Source organism: Bison bison, unplaced genomic scaffold (assembly GCF_000754665.1).
Source record: "Bison bison bison isolate TAMUID 2011002044 unplaced genomic scaffold, Bison_UMD1.0 scf7180017864080, whole genome shotgun sequence".
In the NCBI taxonomy this organism is placed as follows: Eukaryota; Metazoa; Chordata; class Mammalia; order Artiodactyla; family Bovidae; genus Bison; species Bison bison.
Genome location: NW_011494652.1, coordinates 2757648 through 2772108, shown reverse-complemented (window position 1 = coordinate 2772108; position 14461 = coordinate 2757648). Strand labels below are relative to the sequence as shown.

Sequence of the window (14461 nt, the reverse complement as noted above, 5' to 3'; positions counted from 1 at the left end):
TTCCTCTTTATCCTTGATGCTGGGTTTTTTCTTCCTCGTTGAAATGGATCTTTTGAGAGCCAGTCAAGGGGAAAGAATGTGGAAGGATGGAGTGCAGTGGGGTACCTCCATGAAAGAGGCGCTTGATTATATGGGAAACATTAAAAACAGGGAGTTTTCCCTTTTACCACTCATTTCCTTCAGTTACCTATAAATTTCACTGTCAGAGAAACTACCCATCTGTTTTCCTGAAGAAGCGGGTAGAAAACATCCAGAGTGCAGCATATTTACCACAAATGTTCTCCATTGTCAGGAGCTGAGTTTTTGAAGTACATGTACATGCCTCTCTCCCTGCCCCCACCCCCCTAAGAATACTAAGAGCTGCTTTGCATAAGCCGCCGGTTGGGCAGACGGGGAAGGCGAATGCAAATATCATAGGATGGATTATGATCGCCCGGCCCTTGCCTTATGGACAATAGATTTCTCGACAGACCCAACATCAGCGACAGCCAGGTTGCATTTTCAAAAGGACTTTTGTGCATTTTTTTTTTCTCCTTCTTAGTACTTAGGAGTCCCCGAAAAGACATCAAAACCGTTTAGTGCAGATATTCAGAATAAATGAAACTCTTTTTTTTTTTTTGCCCTTGTCGGTTGCCTTTGTAATAACGGTCTCCTTATGTGTTTGGATACTTATGTAACTTAAGATGAAAAGACATCTTATCGCCTCCAAGCAGAATGATGGGAAATTAGCGGCGTACCTGCAACTCCAATTTGCCTGGGACGGAGTCCATTCCAGACCATGGGAAAGGGGCGCGTTTGCTCCGTGGGATCAATCTCACGCCTTCCAATATTTCCATACAACGACTTTTCCTAAAAGCATGTAAAAAAATACCTTGGCTAACTGGTTTTGTTAATGAACATGAGAGGAAGGTGGTCATGGAGAGCCACGGAGGGTTTGCCCAAGAATTTAAGTAACTGGTTTTGGAGTAGATTTGTTGAAATTTTCATGTCCCTCACTGATTTCGCGACATTAAAATGAACCAGGCAAGTCAGGGTGGAAAACAGAAAAGTCGAGATCAAAGTCTCCAAGCAAGTCGGCTCATCTTAAAGGGCCTCAGATGACCCTGCGATGAAATGGGTATAATTATACCCAGTACATCAGGTCGCTGTGAAGCTTAATGACAACCTGAAAGTGTTCTGAGATCCTCAGATGAAAATAGACCACAAACACAGTGTTATTACAGAATTCAAAAGGATGCTTTCCTTTCTGCAATAAAACGCCGTGGGCACCGTCTGAACTTTGTCCCTTCTGGCCCTGACAATTCCCGCCGTGTCCGAGTCTTCACCACACCTGCTTCTCAACCCCTTTAAAGTCCTTTGATTTCTGTGGGCCTCTTCACATGCCCCAAGACAATGGTCTTTCATTATGAATACGCTCCTTAGCAACAGTCTCCAGGAAGGAAAAGATATCTCTGCTGCGCCCAGTGGATTCTTACTCATTTCTCCATCATCAACAGCATCATCCTGGGGGTGACTGTGGTACCCACCACACCTGACTTGGATTCTACCAGATCACAACGGCCTTTCTAAAGAGCAGCCAGGGAGAGGTCTTGGGTTTGCCTCTTTTATTTATTCTTTTTTGCTGTAATCAAGGAGAAAGACTTGACTGATCATAACTAAACTTGGTCTCTAATAAACGGATGCCTGCTACACATATTTTTGTTTCCCCTTTGGATCTGCCATCTTCAAATCACAATTTTCTTGTCCAGATTATGTCCATCGGCAAGAAAAATGGATGGAGGACCCTGTGAAGCCCCTGGGCTCACCAGTACATGAAGCAGTTACATAATCCTGCTAAGCCACTTTCTCAGGGGTATTATGTGAAGTTGAATATTTTTTATTTCTAGACACTGAATGCGCTGGAATGGAAAAGACCCTCATCTCCATGAGGTGGTCCCCTGCTATTCCCTCTTAGAGGAGGGAATGGCAATCCCCTCTTGCCTGGAGAATCCCATGGACAGAGAAGCCTGGCGGGCTACAGTCCATGGGGTTACAAAGAGTCAAACACAACTGAGAGACTAACACATGCTATCCCCTCCATCCAGAACACTTCACTCCTGATGGTCACCTGACTCCCTCCTCTTTCTCATCAGAGCTGCACACAATGCCTCCTGGCCTCTCTAGCTTCCCCCAACCCCACTGCCTGTCTCCCTCCACTGGCTCTTGGGATCTCTTGTTGTTCAGTCGCTCAGTTGTGTCCAACTCTTTGCAACTCCACGAACTGCAGCACGCCAGACTTCCCTGACTTTACCATCTCCCAGAGCTTGCTCAAACTCATGTCTATTGAGTCTGTGGACGATGCCATCCAATCATCTCATTCTCTGTCACGCCCCTCTCCTTTCCTCAGTCTTTCCCAGCATCAGGATCTTTTCTGATGAGTCAATTCTTTGTATCAGTGGCCAAAGGATTGGAGCTTCAGCTTCAGCATCAGTCCTTCCAATGAGTATTCAGGGTTGATTTCCTTTAGAATTGAACGGTTTGATCTCCTTGCTGTCCAGGGGATTCTCCAGAGTGTTTTCCAGCACCACAATTCAAAAGCATCAGTTCTTCAGCAGTCAACCTTCTTTATGGTCCAGCTCTCATGTCTAACCTTCATCTGTCAGTTTCCCCTCTCCATCGGACAGAGGATCAGCCCACAGAATGTTGACTTCCCAGCACTTCCAGATAGTGTGTGTGAGGGCTAAGCACGCACCCATGGCAGTCCTCAGAGGAGCTTAGGGGCAGGAAGCAAGAGGCATGTTCAGCACGTACCTCCAGCGAGGCACCGGGTGTGGGGGGTAGGGGCGGCGGTGACAATGAGAAATGGCTCTCCTACTCCAGCCTTTGTTCTTGAACCCATGAATTTCAACTTTGGGGGTCACAGCACCATATCTGGCTATTGATTGGGTGCACTGATGGGTAGCTGAGTCGTTCACAGGATGCTCTTGTATTCTCCCAGCCTATCTGCTTCTGACTGATGAGAGTAGGTCCTAAGACCAGTAGACCACAAGGCCGTGTGTTCAGTGTGGTATCTCCCCAGCTGTAAAATGACTTCTCAATTCAAGGTGTGCAGTCAGACCTCGGGGATGGATTCTATAAGCCCTTTGATGGATGCTGGGAAGCACTGTGAGCAGAGGAAGCAAACCCATACCAAGAGTAATGGCAGTTCCAGAAAAGACAAACTGCTGTTCTAACCAGATTAGAAGGGCTTCCCTAGTGGATTAGCTGATAAAGAATCTGTCCGCAATGCAGGAAAGATGGGACTAGGGTTCAGTCCCTAGCTCAGAAAGATCCCCTGGAGAAGGGAACGGTTACCTCCTCCAGTATTCTTGCCTGGAGAATTCCAGATTAAAAGAGGGTGATGGACTCAACCTGCCGCTAAGGGGCCCACTGGTGCTCTCAAGGCAGGGTGTCACGTTGAAGGGTCATCATTTGTCTTGGTTGCTGAAAGTTTGGGTGTCCAGCATGGGTATTGGTGTCTATGGGCCACTTAACATGCCCCAAGACCATAGTCATTATTTCTGAACACTCTCGTAGTAACGTAATTTCCAGGAAGAAAGAGGTATCTTTGCTGTCTCCTGTGGATTCTTGTTCATTACTCCATCATCAATAGCATCATCTGGGGATGACTGTGGTCATCCAAAGAGAGCAGCCAAAGAGAGATTTGGGGTTCATCATCTTTGATTTATTCTTTTGTGCCATAACCAAGTAGAAAGACTGGCCATCATCTCCAGGACAGGTCATCCCACTGACCTGGTCCCTGCGGGCCTGAACTATGGGACAGGTCCTCTGAAGGCCAGTTGGCATCCACACACTTTTGCCCACTGCTGTAGGTCCATCTCCAAACTAAGTTGTTCCCGATCTCCTAATATTGTTCCTTTCAGGCTCCTATCCCATAAGACAAGCCGTTTGCCCATGTCCAGGTGTCTGTGGATTTTCCTGCTTCTGGGTACTTTTCTATGTACAGTGGATGGCCAGTGTGCTGCCTGCGGGATGCCCCCACCGCCCCTGCTGTCTTTCAGGGTTACTTCTCAGAGAGGACGTGATGCAAAAAGAGTCAGTCTTCAGCCAGCTCATGAGAGGCACTTCAGCTGCACAGCCACCTGGAGTGCCCTGGCCAGGTGCTCCAGCCCTGTTGGAACCTACTAGCAACTCACAAGCTGTTCTTCAAACCGCCAGTGGCTTCTATATTGTAGAGAGCACATCTTGGGGTTTCCCTGGCAGCCTAGTGGTTAAGACTCTGCACTTCCAACAGAGGGGGGCACAGGCTCAATTTCTGGTCAAGAAACTAAGATCCTGCATGCTGCACAGTATGGCCAAAAAAAAAAAAAAGAAAAGAAAAATTTCTAGAAAGAGCATGTCTTCACTCAAGAACCCCACAGGTCTATGCTGAGACGTTCCTGGAGAGGTTTTCTGCACTCTCCACCTGTGCAAGCCTTCATCACCTTATCTGGTGGATCGCAAGCCCCTAGGGACAGAGAAACTTACACTCCAGGCTCTGCCTGCCACCGAGCCCTCTAAGACCTGCTCTGGGTCTCACGTGAGATAGAAAGCCTTTCAAACCACTCAATAAGCTGGTTAGAACAGAATTCCTGAGAGTGCTATCGATTTCCACCTCTCCCCAAGTCCAAACAACTTTAAGTTTTGTGCTTCTTTCCTGCTAGCTGTAGAAGATGTAGGATGGGCAGCAAATGGTTCTTTGCTTTAAAGGGAAGCCCCACGGGCCCTGGACACTGGGTCCCTGCTCATTTCATTGGCATGCAGCCCTTTATATTGTCAGAAGTCTCTTTCTCACTTTCTGCATACTCTATGCTCCGTGCTCACCACTTCCAGTTCACATGGGTTATCAGTACAGAAGACCAGCCTGATCTATAGAATATCAGGATGACTATGGTCCCTATGAGGTGTCTTGTTGGGAGAACAGGAGAGTTAGCTCCAGTCTGGAACCAGAGAGTGAATGTGAACTTCTGTCCTTCTCCTATGATGACAAATTGTTTTTTATCCTCTTCACCAATGGGATTGGAGAAGAACACTTCTAGATCAATAGGTGCATACCATTTAACTTCCATTTCTGGCTCCCAGATGGAGAAGTGACTACCAGAGGAAGCTTCCTGCCATAAAGAACCATAAAACTGGGGGGAAAAATATGAAGCAATCTTGTTTGGGCAACAGAAAGCAGGCATTAGAGACTGTGATCCCTGAGAGAAGGGAAACTCATAAGGCAATCCCATTAACTGCCCAGCCTCTCTGCCTGGGGAAATTTCCTGACCACAGTATAGGAGCGAGAGCAGAGGAGAACAATCGTATTGAGCGGCGGGGACTGTGAAAATGATGTGAATCTGTGGTCAGGGTGCCAGAGAGGAGGCAGCTGTGCCCACAGGAACACCTCAGACATTTGCATGAAGATTACCTGCAAGTCTCTGGCTAAGAGTGGGGTTGTGAGTATACAGGGAGAGACTATGTAAGAATTACCTGGGATCAGGTGTTGTGGAGTTGAGAGACCAAAGTTTGCTGAGACACACTGAAGTTTCCAGCCAACCAGAAAGGAGAAGAGACATCAGAAAAGTTGTGCCTTAGGAGTAAAGACCATAACTTACAGCAAAGTCTAGTCTATCTAAGTCTAGAGCCTTAAATCAACTCTCAACAAAGCTTGAAGACAGAATTCAGAAGGAGAGTCAAAGCAACTTAGAGGGGCCCAGGAAAAGCCAGATCCAAGTCTATGCAAGTTCAACTTATCAGCCAGGAATATCCACCACCTACAAGAATAAAACCAGCAGTACTCAGAGACAAATATCAAATTCAAAATCTCTAAAATGTGTCATCTGAAGTTCCAAATAATAGGAAAAAATCTAGACAAGCAAAGCACAAGGAAAATATAACTCATATGCCATAAAATAGGAGTCAATTGCCACTGACCCGAAGATAGCCCAGATGTTGGACTTAGCAGATATATAAAGCCATTATTATAAATATGTTCAAGGATTTAAAGGAAAATATGGCCCTAATGAACAAATCAATAAAGAATCTCAGCAGATAAATTAGAACTGGAAAAGAGAACTAAATGGAAATTCCAGAATTCACAGGCACAATAACAAGTGAAAAAGTAAGTGGATTCAAAGATTAGAAATATCAGTAGAAATTACCTGAAGACAGATCAATAGAAACTATCCAATCAACAGAGAGGCCTTCTCTGGTGATTTAGTGGATAGGAATCTGCCTGCCAGTGCTGGGGACATGGGTTCCACCCCGGTCTGGGAAGGTTCTGCATGCAGTAGAGCAACTAAGCCTGCGCACCACAACTGCTGAGCCCAGGCCGCCTGGAGCCTCACGTGCCTGGAGCCTGTGCTCCACAAAAGAGAAGCCACTGCACGAGAAGTCCGCGCATCGCCGTGAGGAGCAGCCGCCCCTCACCACAACCGCACACAGCCACAAAGACCCAGTCCTACCAGAGTAAATACAGACGTTTTTAAACATTTTAAAGAGAGAGAGGGAAATCTAAAGAAAGTTAGCAAATGCTCAGAGACCCTTGGAACAAAGTCACATGGCCTGGAATATGTGTAGTTGCAGTCCCAGAAATAAAACAGAGTGAAAGGAAGCACAAAAAGACTAGGTAAATAAAACAAAAAATTCCCAAAGTTGAAGATCTCCATATAATAGGGAGAAAGCTATTTACAGATCCAAGAAACACAATAAATCCCAAATAGGATAATTACAAAACAAAACCCCAAAAAAGCCTGAAAACCATACCTGCACACATTGTCATACTACTGAAAGATAGAAAATCTTGAAAGCAGCCAGATAAAAGAGCACATTACCTATCCAAGAAGAACCCAACACTCATGGCTGATATCTCATCAGAAACAAAAGAGATCAGCAAATAGTGGGAAATGATATTTAAAGTGTTGGAAGGAAAGACTCACCAACTCAGAATGTTATACCCAATGACAATGTCCTTCAAAAACAAGAGAATTGAAATAAAGGCATTTTCAGATCAATAACACACAAGGAGATCAAACCAGTCAATCCTAAAGGAAATCAGCCCTTAATATTCTTTGAAAGGACTGATGCTGAAGCTGAAGCTCCAATACTTTGGTCACCTGATGCAAAGAGCCAACTCATTCCCTGATGCTGGAAAAGATTGAGGGCAGGAAGAGAAGAGGAAAGCAGAGGATGAGATGGTTAGATGGCATCACCGACTCAATGAACATGAATCTGAGCAAACTCTGGGAGATAGTGGAGGACAGAGGTGCCTGCCAGGCTGCAGTCCATGGGATCACAAAGAGTTGGACTTGACTTAGCAACTGAACGACAACACAAGCAAAAATTTACTGCCAGCTGATCTATATGGCCAGGACGCTCTTCCGGTGGAAGCTTCACCCAACTGACAACAAGAGTTTACAGGAGGAATGAAAAGTGCCTAAACCAGTAAATGAGTGAGAACACAACCACATACAGCGTCAGGGGCCGTGTCAGTCTCCTCGTTACCATACACCGCCTCTGGCGTGGTTTACAGAATGTCCTGCGTGCTTTGGGGTCAGATGGGTGAGCGGAATGGGAATGCGATGGGGCAGGACCCCCGCATCCTTAAGTGTTTTGTGATGCACCAAGTCTTTGCAGCTCCTCCTGGGGTGGTTTTGCTTCTGCCTCACTGCCTCAGCCAGGAGGGGACAGTTTCAGGTGACTCCACTTGGCTCCTCCCACCGAATGACTCCTTTTCTGCAGGTCACAGAATCAAAGCCAGGGTCCTGCCGACTCTGGATTGCAGCCCCCCGAGTTACACAATAAGGGACCGAGAAAGTGATCGCAGGTGAGCCCCTGGATTCGCTGTGACATGAAATTGGGCCAGGACTCTATTTATCACTGTCATTGGGGTCAGCAACAGAGTTTCAGGTCTCCTGGTAGCAGACCCTGCATCCAACAATCCTGGAAAGTCTTTTCTCAGGACACACATACCATGGTCAGTAGCCATATATCTATCACTTTGGGGAAGGATCAGGAAAATAATGATGGCATCAACCGGCAGTGACATTTACAGGATCTGTCCTCAAAGAGACTTGACTTCTAGTTAATCGATCAATAGTGTCCGGGTCTGTGAACAGAGCCAGACCAACCATCACATGTATTTTCCTGGTTCCATTGGCACCCATTACCAGCTCCGGCTCTCTTCATTGCCTGACGTATTTCTCCTCTGCAGACATCCTGATGGCCAATCTTAGTTATCAGCCTTACCAGTCGATGTATTGAGGGGCCATGGGTTCCGTTAGGGAGGACAAATGTCAAGTGTCTTGAGTGAGGCTCTGGGAAATCTCTCCGAGAAAGGAGACACGTCCCCTCTGTCAGAGGTAAGGAGATTGCTTCTGTTGATGGGGTGGGAGCCTGTGTGTAAGTGTGACTGCTGATTTCAGGGTGCAATTCCATACCCAGCCCAGCCTCCATGGCACTGCTAACTCAGAAGTTAACACTGTCAGCCAGAGGACTTCCCTGGTGGCCCAGTGGCTAAGACTTCAAGCTCCCAAAGCAGGGGATCACAGTTTAATGCCTGGTCAGAGAACTAGACCCCATGTGCCATAACTAAGAGTTCACACGTCGCAACTAAAGATCCTTTGGGCTGCTACGAAGACCTGGCACAGCCAAATAATTCTTTTTAAATGATCAGACAATAGGCTGCCCGGATGATAAACAGAAACCTGCAGATCTAAAGACACTGAAATCCCCTGGATGTTCCAGAATTCATACCAGAGTCTGCCTCATTCCCGGGTGGCTCAGTGGCAAAGCATCCGCCTGCAATTCAGGAGACCTGGGTTCGATCCCTGGGTCAGGAAGATGCCCTGGAGGAGGGCATGACAACCTGCTCCAGTGTCCTTGCCTGGAGAATCTGGTGGACGGAGGAGCCTGGCGGGCTACAGTCCATGGGGCCCCAAAGAGTCAGACACGACTGAGCGCACACGTGCTGCCTCATCCCAAACCTCTCGGTCTGCCTACTAGACAGATTTTGTTCTGAGAATTCAGGACCACCAGCCCAAATGGGCCCCCGGTTACCTGAAGAATAATTCAAGTAGGGTGAGTGAGGTTCAAGTCTGCTTAAGGAAGAGTCCCAACAAGCCAGTGGACTCCCGAGGGCTCCCGAGGGCTTCACTGCGGCCTCCACGGGCAGGAAGGTTGCTGTCTCCTCGAGGTTGCTTTCTAAAATGTAAACACAGCTTTTCTCCTCCTCCTTCTTCTTCTTTTTCTTCTCCTCTTCCTCCTCTTCCTCCTCCTCCTTCAGTCTGTGGGATTTTCCTCTTTGACTGTACAATTTGCTAAAAATGAACATTTTGACAAGAAAAATATGTGGGCACCAGGGCCAGGAGGGAAGCTGTGAATTCTCTGCCCGCTGTCCCAGAGGGAGTCGGGGGAGCGGGGGCCCGCCTCGCGTTCCTGCCCCTGAGGGGCAAAGGGACTCCACCTGGGTTCCTCGCACCGTCCCATGCGGCCGCTGTCCTCAGTCCTTCCCTGCAGGGTGGCTCCTGGTGTCCCCCACCACCAGCCCAGCGGGGGCCCTCATGGTGATGACCAGGAAAAGGACCAACTCAGCCATCCCGAGTCCAGTATTCCCAGTGCCTGGCCTTAAGCCACATGACCTGGGGGTGGGGCCAGTGAGGCTCAGAGATGTGGAGCTCAGAAGGAACAGGGTTCGAGTTCAAAACCAGTCCTTCGGACCCCAGACCCCTTGCCTTATTTTTGCTCCACTCCAGCCCAGAGGCAACGCTAAGCACCAAGGACGTGGCTGAATGCAGAAAGAAGTCCTATTTGGTCAGAGAACTCCTCAGCCAGAGGATTCAGGGATGGAAAGGAGCTCCCAGTCAGGCTGCTCCTTACCACCTGCCCAGGTGTGAGCAGTCTGGGTCCTCAGGGAGTCTCAAAGGGCCTTAGTGGTCTTGGAGGGCCTCCAGGGGTCTGGGACCTTCAGGGATCTGTGGGGGCCTCTGCGGTCAGGGAGGAACTCAGGAGTGGACCTTGGGAAATCTGGGGGCCAGCGAGGGGATTTGTGATCTCAGAGGCCTAGGGGGCCTTGGTGGTCTGGGGAACCTCGAGGAGTCTGGGGGGACCTCAGGGAGTCTGGGGGGAACTCGGGAAGTCTGGGGGATTTCAAGGAGTCTGGGGGACCTCAGGGCATCTGGGGGATCTCAGAGAGTCTGAGGGAACCTCAGGGAGTCTGGGGGGACCTCAGGAAGTCTGGAGAGACCTCGGGGAGTCTGGGGGAAACTTGGGGAGCCTGGGGGGCCTCAGGGAGTCTGGAGATACCTCTGGGAATCTGAGGGGCTTAGGGATCTGGGGGATCACTGTCTTGCTGAGAGAAACCAGTAGGGTTGGGGAACCCCAGGGGTCATGGGGCACAGAGCTTATCCCCAGATTCAGTTCATGGTGGGACGTCTTGCATGCTTGCAGCCATGTGCCACTTCCTACTCAGTAAACCCAGTGTGACCAGCTCCAGCATGGGAAGCCAGGCAGGGGACCAGGGAACATCCCTGAGGAAGAAGAGAAGTGGCAGCCGTGCAGCCAGAAAGCCTTTCAACTTTCAGGGTCAACACAGCCCCTCCAGATGCTCCAAAGTTAGGAAGCGAAGGGCAGCGGCGAGGGTGCCTCGGGGCTCTGCCTGCCCTGACCATAGAAGTCACTGTCCGAGTGAGTCACCAACATGTTCCTGCTCCCTGCAGCACAGGGCTGGGCGCCAGGACCCCGAGCAGGCCATCTGCTCCCGGGTTCCATCAGCGAGGCCACCTGGCTTCAAAGGAACCGGAGTGAAGTCACAAACAGAAAATCTGTGTTTAAAAGCTCAGGGCCTTTGGGGTCACCTCATCATGGGAGCCTGGACCTGGGCGGGGCGGGGGAGGGGTGGGCTCCCACAGTGGCAAGGCACATAGCGAGGAGCTCGGAGAGCCTGTCCAGTTCATCCTGAGCAGATGGCCTGGGGCACTTTCTCGGATGTGTGGCCCATTCATGACTTTCCTGGAAGGTTTTTAAAATTTTTATTCATTCCTGTGACCACATCCTCCAGGAATCACATCCACAGGGAATCATCCAGAATGCTCTGATTTCAGGGCTCAGGTTGCATTCTTCGGGGGAGGGGGGGGTGAAAAGATTACCAGGGAAAGGGGTCTGCGTTATTTCTGCAACGGAAACTTGTTATTGTTGTTTGCTTAAGTTGTGTCCAACTCTTTGCAACTCCACGGACTGAGGCATGCCAGGCTTGCCTGTCCTTCACTCTCTCCTGGAGCTTGCTCAGACTCATGTACATCGAGTCGATGATGTCATCCAACCTTCTCATCCTCTGTCATTTCCTTCTCCTCCTGCCTTCAGTTTTCCCCAGCATCAGGGTATTTTGCAATGAGTCAGCTCTTCGCATCAGGTGGCCAAAGTATTAGAGCTTCAGCTTCAACATCAGTCCTTCCAGTGAATAATCAGGGTTGATATCCTTTAGGATGAACTGGTTTGATCTTGCTGTCTAGGGGACTCTCAAGAGTCTTCTCCAGGACCACAGTTCGAAAGCACTCTGCCTTCTTTATGATCCAACTCTCAGATCCATACAAGACTACTGGAAAAACCATAGCTTTGACTATACAGACCTTTGTCGGCAAAGTGATGTCTCTGGTTTGTAATATGCTGTCTGGGTTTGTCATGGCTTTTCTTCCAAGGAGCAAGCGTCTTTTAATTTCACGGCTGCAGTCACCATCCACAGTGATTTTGGAGCCCAAGAAAATAAAGTCTGTCACTGTTTCCATTTTCCCTTTAATTGGCAGCAGCTAACGGAGACCAGCTGGACACAGAGAGAACACTGGCTCCTAGGCAAGGATGCAAGATGAGTGAGATACCGCCCCCTCGAAAAGGCTCTCAGTTTACTGGGACTTCCCTGGTGGTCCAGCGGCTAAGACTCCACACTCCCAATGCAGGGGGCCCAGGTTCAATCCCTGGCTGAGGAACTAGATCCCACATGCCTCCCCTAAAAATGATCCTGCGTGCCACAACAAAGCCTGAAGATCCTGCGTGCTTCAACAGAAGACCGAGCACAGACAAATAAATAAATATTTTAAAAGAAAACAAACCCCCAAAAAAGAAGTTTGCTGGTTAAGGGGTGTGATCGCCTAGGTGGACTAGAGAAGAGGCAGCCCAGCCTGATCTTGTACTGCAGTCAGAATCCCAGCTCTACCAACACTACTCCCTGCCCTCAGCCCCGTCCACCCCATCAGAACTTTCCTCCGCGTGAAGACCCTGGGCATCCCCTCTGCATCCCTGAAACAAATCCCAAACTCCCTGGCCTGACTCCCTGCCTCCTCTACTCGGGCCCCGCCCACTCCTTGAAGTTGCCCTTCCCCCATGCCACTCGCCCGCCTTCCCCACCCCTGCTCCCAGGGAACTCCACCCTCCTGTAGGATAACAGCTCTCGCTCCTGGGGACATCCTCACACTTCAAACCTGATAGCCCTCTCCTCTGCGTGTCCTCTCTGTCTCCTGACGGTTGCCCATTGTTTTGTGATGGTTTGTGTAGGAGTCAAGTGTCCACCTGGTTGCCTGCTCCAGGCGGAGCGAGGTGGTACCACTTCCCCAACAAGCAGGCTTCTCTGGTGGCTCCGTGGTAAAGAATCCGCCTGCAATGCAGAAGATGCAGGGTCGATCCCTGGGTCAGGAAGATCCCCTGGAGGACGGCGTGACAACCCCGTCCAGTATTCTTGCCTGGAGAATCCCATGGACAGAGGAGCCTGGCGGGCTACAGTCCATGAAGTCACAAAGAGTCGGACGTGACCGAGCGACTTAGCACACACGCACCCCACCCAGCACAGCTCAGGACACAGGAAGAGGCAGGAAGATGCTCAGGAGCCCTCAGGACAGTCCCTGACCCAGGCTTCGGGGGACCATGGCCACAGCTCAGGACACAGGAAGAGGCAGGAAGATGCTCAGAAGCCCTCAGGTGAGTCCCTGACCCAGGCTGCGGGGGACCATGGCAGAGGGCAGAGAAGAGACTGAAAAGGGGTGGGGACCTCAGAGGGGCTCCCTGAAAGGGTGAGGAGGACTAGCACCTGCCCCTCTGAGCTCTCAGATCTGGGAGTAAGGGGGTCTCTAGAGCTGGTCCTTGGGTAAGCTCTGCGCCCCACCCCCCGCCCCGAAATCTTCAAAACTGTAAAAGCCATAAGATACAACAGAAAAGCCTCCTGCATCCGTGCTCTGCTCCCCCACCGCATACAGCCTCAACCAATTTTCTTAGAAAATCATATTTGAATCTCTGACTGCACCTTTTCAGGAGGGCAGGGCCGGCAGGGCTGGCCTGCCTGCAAATGGAAACTTTGCCGAGAATGCTGTGGTCTGGTGACCCAAACAAGCCCATTTGCAAATTGGCAGGTGGAATTGACCCCGTGGAGATAAAAGGCTTGATTGGGGAACATTTCAAGAAGTTGTTGAGTTTTTTGTTTTTTGTTTTTCTTTTACTGAGTGCAAAAGCAAGAGAGGGCAAAAAAAAAAATCAAGTTAATAAAAATTGTACTGAATGAAGTTAGACACAATAGTAGTATTTTAAAGCAACAACTTCCACGGAGGCTTTTAAAACAGATTTTTACAAGCTGTTTTTCTCTTTCCTTTTTTCTTGCTTGTTTTAAACCGTGCTCAGTGAAAAGCCTTCTAAATTACTGTTGACCACATTATTTTCAATTCTTGAACCACGATTTTTCCCCTGTGCCTGGGGAGGCTCCATCTCCGAATTTACAGACAGGCCAGTTCCCAAAGGACAGCTGCTATAATTCAGCTCTAAGATTCCTCAGTGTGAGTCTGCAGAAGCGATTTAATGATAACCGTGATCCCAAGGGACTCCAAAGGCCTTTGATGGGAGACTTAACCCTAGGAGCCCTTGTGATTACTCAGCGGCCCATCTCCACGTCTTCCCAAAATGAGAAGATGGGGTGAGGAAAGACCCATTTGTGGCAATAAACCATTTGAGATCAAAAGGAGGGCTGTGGACTGAATGTTTGTGTTGCCCCAAAGTTCATATGTTGAGGGCCTAGGGAGATGGGAGTGAGCTTTATTCACGTCGCAGCAGGGAGAGTTTGGGAGGTTCACATGGTTCTGGGAAAGGAAAGAGGCAGGCTGGTCAGAGGGCTATCTGGGTCGCCAGTGAGCTGCCCTTGTTGGCCATTATGAGAATGGAGCTGCGCCTGCCATGCCAGGAGTGGGCACAGGCATCCTTTGCTGCGAGTCCAGCCCCAAACTCCCCCACCTGCGTCCCCCACACTGGCATCTGGGTGCCACCCTGCCAAAGCAGCTGCCACTTTTGCGGACACTGTCGGAAACAGGGCAAGGGTGTTTCCCCATCCCTGGAATGCGCCTCCTTTGTATTAATTGGCGTAGAATTGCTTTGCAGTGTTAGGTTAGTTTTTGCTGCACAGCGAAATGAATCAACTACATGGACACATGTCCCC

General features: G+C 49.5%; 1 long non-coding RNA gene across 1 annotated transcript in view; it reads right to left on the bottom strand.

Moving 5' to 3' along the window:
- LOC104986930 overlaps positions 1-14461 on the bottom strand; it is a 22342-nt gene that overhangs the window by 3480 nt on the left and 4401 nt on the right. Inside the window, exon 2 of the long non-coding RNA XR_825084.1 lies at positions 738-849. This is a non-coding gene — a long non-coding RNA (uncharacterized LOC104986930). The remainder of the gene's footprint in view (positions 1-737; positions 850-14461) is intronic.